The sequence below is a fragment of the Rhinoderma darwinii genome, chromosome 3 (genome assembly GCF_050947455.1).
Source record: "Rhinoderma darwinii isolate aRhiDar2 chromosome 3, aRhiDar2.hap1, whole genome shotgun sequence".
NCBI classification, from domain to species: domain Eukaryota; kingdom Metazoa; phylum Chordata; class Amphibia; order Anura; family Rhinodermatidae; genus Rhinoderma; species Rhinoderma darwinii.
In genome coordinates, this window is record NC_134689.1 from 183,544,601 (window position 1) to 183,552,802 (window position 8,202).

Below are 8,202 nucleotides of genomic sequence, written 5' to 3' on the forward strand. Positions count from 1 at the left end.
CAACGTGATTACTCGCAAAGCAATAAACCGGGTAAACTCCTGGCCCATCAATTGAGGGTTCCTGTCCCACCAAAAGAGCCTATTAGATTGAAGACCGCCACGGGTACTGTAACAACTGACCCCAGCAAAATTACCTCTCTATTTCAAAACTTCCTCTCCAACTTATATTCCTCTCCTCCACCATTTGACTCCTTGAAGGCAGAAAGCATATTTGCCAACCTGACCTTTCCGGATATCTCTCCTTCCAATCTTGACGCCTTGGAGGCTGAGATATCTGAATCAGAGGTTCAGGCAGCCAGCAAGGATTTGAAACCCTCTAAATCTCCTGGAGCGCACGGTTTCTCCCCATTAAATTATAAAAAACTCTCCCCATTATTAACTCCGTATTTAACCCAACTCTTTAATGCTCTTAGATCTGGCACTGCCCCTTTCCCACCCGCCCTATATGCCCATATCGCAATGGTCCCCAAACCCCAAAAGGATTCCCTCCAAATTACCAACTACAGGCCAATATCCCTATTAATTACCGATATTAAACTCCTGGCCAAAATATTGGCGACTCGGATTAATCGCTTTCGTGACGCGATTATCCATGGGGACCAGGCTGGCTTTGTCCTGGGCAGACAGACTAGTGATTGCACCAAGAGGGTTATATCTCTGATCCATGTGGCTCGTAAAAGAAATGTGGCTTCGATGCTTCTTTCACTAGATATACACTACCGTTCAAAAGTTTGGGGTCACCCAGACAATTTAGTGTTTTCCATAAAAACTCGCACTTATATTTATCAAATGAGTTGCAAAATGACTAGAAAATATAGTCAAGACATTGACAAGGTTAGAAATAATGATTTTTATTTGAAATAATAATTTTCTCCTTCAAACTTTGCTTTCGTCAAAGAATGCTCCATTTGCAGCAATTACAGCATTGCAGACCTTTGGCATTCTAGCTGTTAATTTGCTGAGGTAATCGGGAGAAATTTCACCCCATGCTTCCAGAAGGCCCTCCCACAAGTTGATTGGCTTGATGGGCACTTCTTGCGTACCATACGGTCAAGCTGCTCCCACAACAGCTCTATGGGGTTGAGATCTGGTGACTGCGCTGGCCACTCCATTACAGATAGAATACCAGCTGCCTGCTTCTTCCCTAAATAGTTCTTGCATAATTTGGAGGTGTGCTTTGGGTCATTGTCCTGTTGTAGGATGAAATTGGCTCCAATCAAGCGCTGTCCACAGGGTATGGCATGGCATTGCAAAATGGAGTGATAGCCTTCCCTATTCAAAATCCCTTTTACCTTGTACAAATCTCCCACTTTACCAGCACCAAAGCAACCCCAGACCATCACATTACCTCCACCATGCTTGACAGATGGTGTCAGGCACTCTTCCAGCATCTTTTCAGTTGTTCTGTGTCTCACAAATGTTCTTCTGTATGATCCAAACACCTCAAACTTCGATTCGTCTGTCCATAACACTTTTTTCCAATCTTCCTCTGTCCAATATCTGTGTGCTTTTGCCCATATTAATCTTTTCCTTTTATTAGCCAGTCTCAGATATGGCTTTTTCTTTGCCACTCTGCCCTGAAGGCCAGCATCCCAGAGTCGCCTCTTCCCTGTAGACGTTGACACTGGCGTTTTGCGGGTACTATTTAATGAAGCTGCCAGTTGAGGACCTGTGAGGCGTCTATTTCTCAAACTTGAGACTCTAATGTACTTGTCTTGTTGCTCAGTTGTGCAGCGGGGCCTCCCACTTCTCTTTCTACTCTGGTTAGAGCCTGTGTGTGCTGTCCTCTGAAGGGAGTAGTACACACCGTTGTAGGAAATCTTCAGTTTCTTGGCAATTTCTCGCATTGAATAGCCTTCATTTCTAAGAACAAGAATAGACTGTCGAGTTTCACATGAAAGCTCTCTTTTTCTAGCCATTTTGAGAGTTTAATCGAACCCACAAATGTAATGCTGCAGATTCTCAACTAGCTCAAAGGAAGGTTAGTTTTATAGCTCCTCTAAACAGCAAAACAGTTTACAGCGGTGCTAACATAATTGCACAAGGGTTTTCAAGTGTTTTCTAATCATCCATTAGCCTTCTAACACAGTTAGCAAACATAATGTACCATTAGAACAACACTGGAGTGATGGTTGCTGGAAATGGGCCTCTATACTTCTATGTAGATATTGCATTAAAAGACGTTTGCAGCTAGAATAGTCATTTAGCACATTAACAATGTATAGAGTGTATTTCTGATTAATTTAATATTATCTTCATTGAAAAAAACTGTGCTTTTCTTGCAAAAATAAGGAAATTTCTAAGTGACCCTAAACTTTTGAACGGTAGTGTACACACAAACACACATACACACACATATACACACAAACACACATATATACAAACACACACATATAAACAAAAACACATAAACACACATACACAAACACACATATACACAAACACACACATATACACAAACACACACATATACACACAAACACACATTCACAAACATACACACATATACACACAAACACACACATATACACACAAACACACACACGCACACACACATATACACAAACACACACATACACACAAACACACACAAATACACACAAACACACACATATGCACACAAACACACATACATACACATACATACAAACACACATATACTAACAAATACACACAAACACACATACACCAACACACACACACACACACACACAAACACATATACACAAACACACACACACACACATATACACAAACACACACATTACATTCAGCGGACCGCAGACTTCTCCTCGCGACTGGTGCCTTGCACTGCATCTACTGCGCATGCGCCGATATGCGAGTTCATGAGATAAATGACATCCTCTACTAAGGACGGAGAGGATATCATTGCGCATGCGCGGCCACTAGGGTTGGATCCCTAGACAACGAGCTGCAAACAAAGAGGGACTGACAGCGACTTCAATCAAGAATAGCAAGAAAACGACATCGCTGGGCTACAGACAGGTAATTAGAAAAATTATTAACTTTAGAAGGGTGAGCTTAATAGCTAGATTTATGAAGATGGTAATAACCCTTTAATATCCTGTTGGATAAATCGAATAAAAGTCTCCAGGGGTGGAGATTTTTTTTGGGGGGAGAACCAGCTCTTATTCCTCAACCCAAGTTCTTTAGAGGTGAGGGTAGAAGACATGGTGGAGGTTGCTCTGTCATCTGGTCTTTCAGGATTCTTCCGGTTTGGAAAAATAGACCCGAAGAAAAACCCATTGGTCCATGTCCAATTGGAACAAGTCGTACCTGTAGGTGGGGCAGAAAGATAGCCCCTTTTCCAGGAGGTTGAGTTGGGCCGGACCTAGGGTTTTGGATGAGATATTAATGACCAGTGATTGTGCATTACTAGTCATACCTGAGATCTGGTCGTCATTGTTCGGCTGAATTCTTCGTGACTGCCGACTTCCCATCCTTGTCCTCTTCTTGGCCTCCTTCCTCGATGTTGGCCTAAAAAATTATAGTTCTGGCGTGTTCTGGGTTCTTTGCTGCCTGATCCAGAGTATGAGGAGTCTGATTGGGGAGTATATCCTCTGTATCCACCCCGACTAGTAGTGTAATCCGGCAATATTTTACTGCAAGTATGACACCGTGAGGGTCATAAGGTCATAGGAACACTTGTTCAAAATATGTTCAAATTGAGTGCAGTATTCGGGATTCTCTTTGAAAATGGTAGGTCTGATGGGCATCCGTAGCCCTCTTGGGATGCGTTGAACCAGAATATATTCAGCTAGTGTTGCGCTATGCAATTCTTGATTTATAAGACGTCGTGTGGTGCTATCTACAGGGGATCTGTGTGTGGCTCTATCTTTAGGGGTCTATGTGGCAGTATCTACAGGGGGCTGTGTGCGGCGCTATCTACAGGGGTGTAGCGTCCATGGCCGTGGGCCATCAGGTTTACTCACCTCCCGACCGCCGCCCGAAGCCATGGATCAGTGAGCGCTGGCTCGCATCTCCTCCCTAGGAGAAGCCAGCGCTCACTTCCGCTCCAGCCCGCTGTGTCTCATAGGGTGCGCGCGCACGTTCGTGCCCAATCTTAAAGGGCCAGCGCGCGCACATGTGAACAATCATCATCATCAACTACACATGATTCCCTGGACTATAAGAAGGGCCCTGCCCTTCTAATCCTTGCCTGAGTCTGTCTTGAAAACGGTCCCTTAGTGTTTTCCCGTTCCAGTTGTTACCCTGTTACCTGTTCCTGTATTCCGTGCTGTGTTCTTGGTCCTGAGCCTACCAGTGTTGGAGTCGTGTCTACTGCACCTGCTGTCGTTTGCCACATATTGTGTCATCTGACACATCCTGTATCATCTGCCACGTCTTGTGTCATCTGCCACGTCCAGTGTTATTCGCCACATACAGTGCCATCTTCCTCATCCAGTGTGATCCGCCACGTCTGGCGCAACGTGTTGCACCTGCTGTCATCTTCCACATCTGACGTAACCTGCTGCACTCACTTCCATCCATACCAAAGCCTCGGTCAATGTCTGGACTATTCAGGTACCCTTGTGCGGGACATTGTATTGCTAGGGTGCTCTGTGGTTTGGCCAGCTGCCTCCCCACTATGGCGGTGTGGCCTAGTGGGTCCACGTACACACAGACCAAGACAGTACGCTCAGGCCATGGACCCTGCTGATCAACCTAAGACCTTGACGACACAGCCATGCTGGCCGAGATGCAAGACCTCCAGTCACAGCAAGACCAACTCCTCCTGTCGGTGAGCGCCATTGCTCATTGGCTGGTTGCTCCAACCACAGTCGTCACTGCACCCATTTCTGCTATTCCTCCTGCTACACTTCCTGTCAGTACCAGTGCTGATTCCCTGTGCTTCTTGCCGCTACCTCCTCGTTATGATGGAGACATGAGGACCTGTAGGGGATTTCTGAATCAGTGCCAGATCCATTTCAGACTGCATGCCAGGGCCTTCTCTTCTGATGACGCCTTCATCATCTCTCTCCTTAATGACAAAGCCCTGGCATGGGCTAATCCTCTGTGGGAACATCAGGGACCAGAGACCCATGACTTGCAGTGCTTCTTACGGACTTTCCGCTTGATTTTTGAGGAACCTGAGAGAGTTTCTTCGGCTGCTGCATCCCTGCTGTCCCTATACCAGGGAGACAACTCCATGAGCTAGTATGCCATCCAGTTCCGTACCCTGGCTTCTGAATTGACATGGAACAACAAGGCTTTGGTGGCCACATTCTGGCAGGGACTGTCTTCTGGGATTAAAGACGAGCTAGCCGCTCGCGATCTGCCATCTACCCTGAACAATCTTATCCTACTTGCCACCCATGTTGACATGAGGATCCGGGAGCGTTCCCAAGAGGTTCTCCGGGAGAGAGAACTTCCTAGACTGGATTCTACTTTCCAGCAATCCTTACTATCCTCCTCAGTAGTCCCACCAGAGAATCCTACGCAGCTCAAATTGTCTACCCAGGAGAGACAACGCAGACGCACTTCTGGACTTTGTGTGTATTGCGGCCTCGGAGGCCATATTGTGCGTTTGTGTCCCCAGAGGCCAGAGAGACCCCAGTGCCTAGGATTGGTTGGAGAGACAAACCTAGGTGGACTGGTACCAAATAAAGCATTCTGTTCCAAGTTGACTATTCCTGTGACCATAGTATCCAGCGAGGGGACGCATCAGGTTTCTGCCTGTCTAGACTCCGGGTCCACGGCAAACTTCATCCAAAAGGAGCTAGTGGATCATCTCCGGTTGCCCACAGTTCCCCTGGAGACACCTTTGGCTGTTGCCTCGTGATTGGTCTGCCTCTGCCCGATCCGATCGTATCTAAGACCAAGCCGTTGAAGCTCCAAGTTGGAGCCCTTCATTCTGAACTAATTTCATTTCTTGTTTTGCCCAAGGCCATCAATCCTGTTCTGCTGGGCCTGCCTTGGCTTCAACTGCATGCCCAAGTCCTGGACTGGAATTCTGGAGAGGTTCTCCAATGGGGCTCCAAGTGCCTTGTCGTTGTCTGTTGCAGATCCATCCTGTCCAGCCTCCTCTGTCTCAGTCATTGGCGGGACGGCCCGCCCCATTTTTTTTATCAGTTTGTAGATGTCTTAAGCAAGAGGGAGGCTGAGACGCTGCCTCCACATCGGACTTATGACTGCTCCATTGAACTGGTTCCTAATGCCTCTCTCCCCCATGGTATATTGTCTCTCCTTGCCAGAGTCTCTATCCATGTCGGCCTATATCAAGAAGAATTTGGAGAGGGGTTTCATACGAAAGTCTTCCACACCGGATGGGGCTGGGTTCTTCTTTGTTAAAAAGAAAGATGGATCCCTTCGACCCTGCATTGACTATCGTGGGCTCAACCATATCAGGGTCAAGAACAAATAGTCGTTGCCACTTATATCCGAACTGTTTGACCGTATACGAGGAGCCAAAAATTTTTCTAAACTAGACTTGCGTGGGGCTTATAATTTAATCTAAATTCGTCAAGGGGACGAGTGGAAGACGGCGTTCAACACTCGAGACAGGCACTACGAATACGTGGTGATGCCATTCGGACTGTGTAACGCTCCCGCGGTCTTCCAGGAATTCGTCAATGATATCTTTCGAGATCTCCTCTATGTCTGTGTTGTAGTTTATCTCAATGATATTTCGATTTTCTCCCCAGATCCGATGACTCATCGGAGGCATGTCCGTGAAGTTCTACTTCGATTAATGAGAATCGTTTATATGTCAAGCTGGAGAAGTGTGTCTTTAATTTTCTGCCCTTCCTGGGCTGTATCATCTTGGATCAAGGTCTCAAGATGGATCATGAGAAAGTAAGAGCTGTCCTGGAATGGCCATGTCCTCAAGGCCTGAGGCCCATACAGCGTTTCCTGGGATTCGCCAATTTCTACCTACAGTTTATTCCAAACTTCTCATCACTGACAGCTCCCATCTCTACCCTTACCAAGAAGGGTATGAACGCAAAGGTGTGGACTCCAGAGGCAGAATCCGTATTTATTAGCCTCAAGAAAGCCTTCACTTCAGCCTCTATCCTCCATCATCCTGACGTATCTCGGCAGTTTACATGGGAGGTGGACGCTTCCTCTGTTGGTGAAGGTTTACTTCTGTTCCAGAGGAGCTCCAAAGGAAAGTCAGTTGTATGTGGCTATTACTCTAGATTTTTCTCTTCTGCAGAGCGCAATTACTCTATTAGGGATCGGGAGCTATTGGCCATCAAATTGGCTCTGGAGGAACGGAGACATCTTCTAGAGGGTGCAGCTCACCCCATCCTGGTCTACACCGACGACAAGAATCTCACTTATCTTCAGTCCGCTCAATGACTAAATCCCTGTCAAGCCAGGTGGTCGCTGTTCTTCACCTGTTTCCAATTTGTGCTCCACTACCGTCCCGCTGACAAGAATGTGGGGGCCGATGCCCTGTCCAGGTCATTTAAGACAATTGACACGGTGGAGTCAATTCAAAGTATCATAGACCTATCCTGCATTGTCATTGCCAATCCTTTGCAGGCTAGAGACATCCCTCCGGGGAGGACTTTTGTTTGGTTGGCAGACCGGAGAAGAATTCTCCCCTGGGGACACAGCTCTAAACTGGCTGGGCACGCTGGTGTTCATAAGACCCGAGACCTGATTGTTCGTCACTTCTGGTGGCTCACGCTACCCAATGATGTTGTGGACTTTGTCTCTTCCTGCACGGTGTGTGCTTCTAACAAGATTACTCACTCCAAGCCTGCCGGCCTGCTTCAACCTCAGCCTGTACCCAATGGCCCCTGGCAGCACATTGCAATGGACTTTGTCACAGACCTTCCTCCCCCAGCAGGATGGATAGTGGTGGACCAGTTCTCGAAGATGGCACATTTGATCCCGCTGACCGGCCTACCTTATGCTCCCCGACTGACGAGTCTCTTCATTCAGCACATCTTCCGCTTGCATGGCTTGCCCCTTCACATTGTGTCCGATTAGGGGGTTTAATTTACCTCAAAATTCTGGAGAGCCCTCTGTAAACTCCTGGATGTGAGATTGGAATTTTCCTCAGCCTATCACCCCCAGTCCAATGGGCAAGTCGAGAGGTTCAACCAGATCATGGAGAATTATCTCCGCCACTTCATCTCCTTGATAACTGGGTACAGCTTCTTCGATGGGCCGAGTTCTCGTATAACAACCATACAAGCGAGTCCACCACTTCCACTCTGTTTTACATTG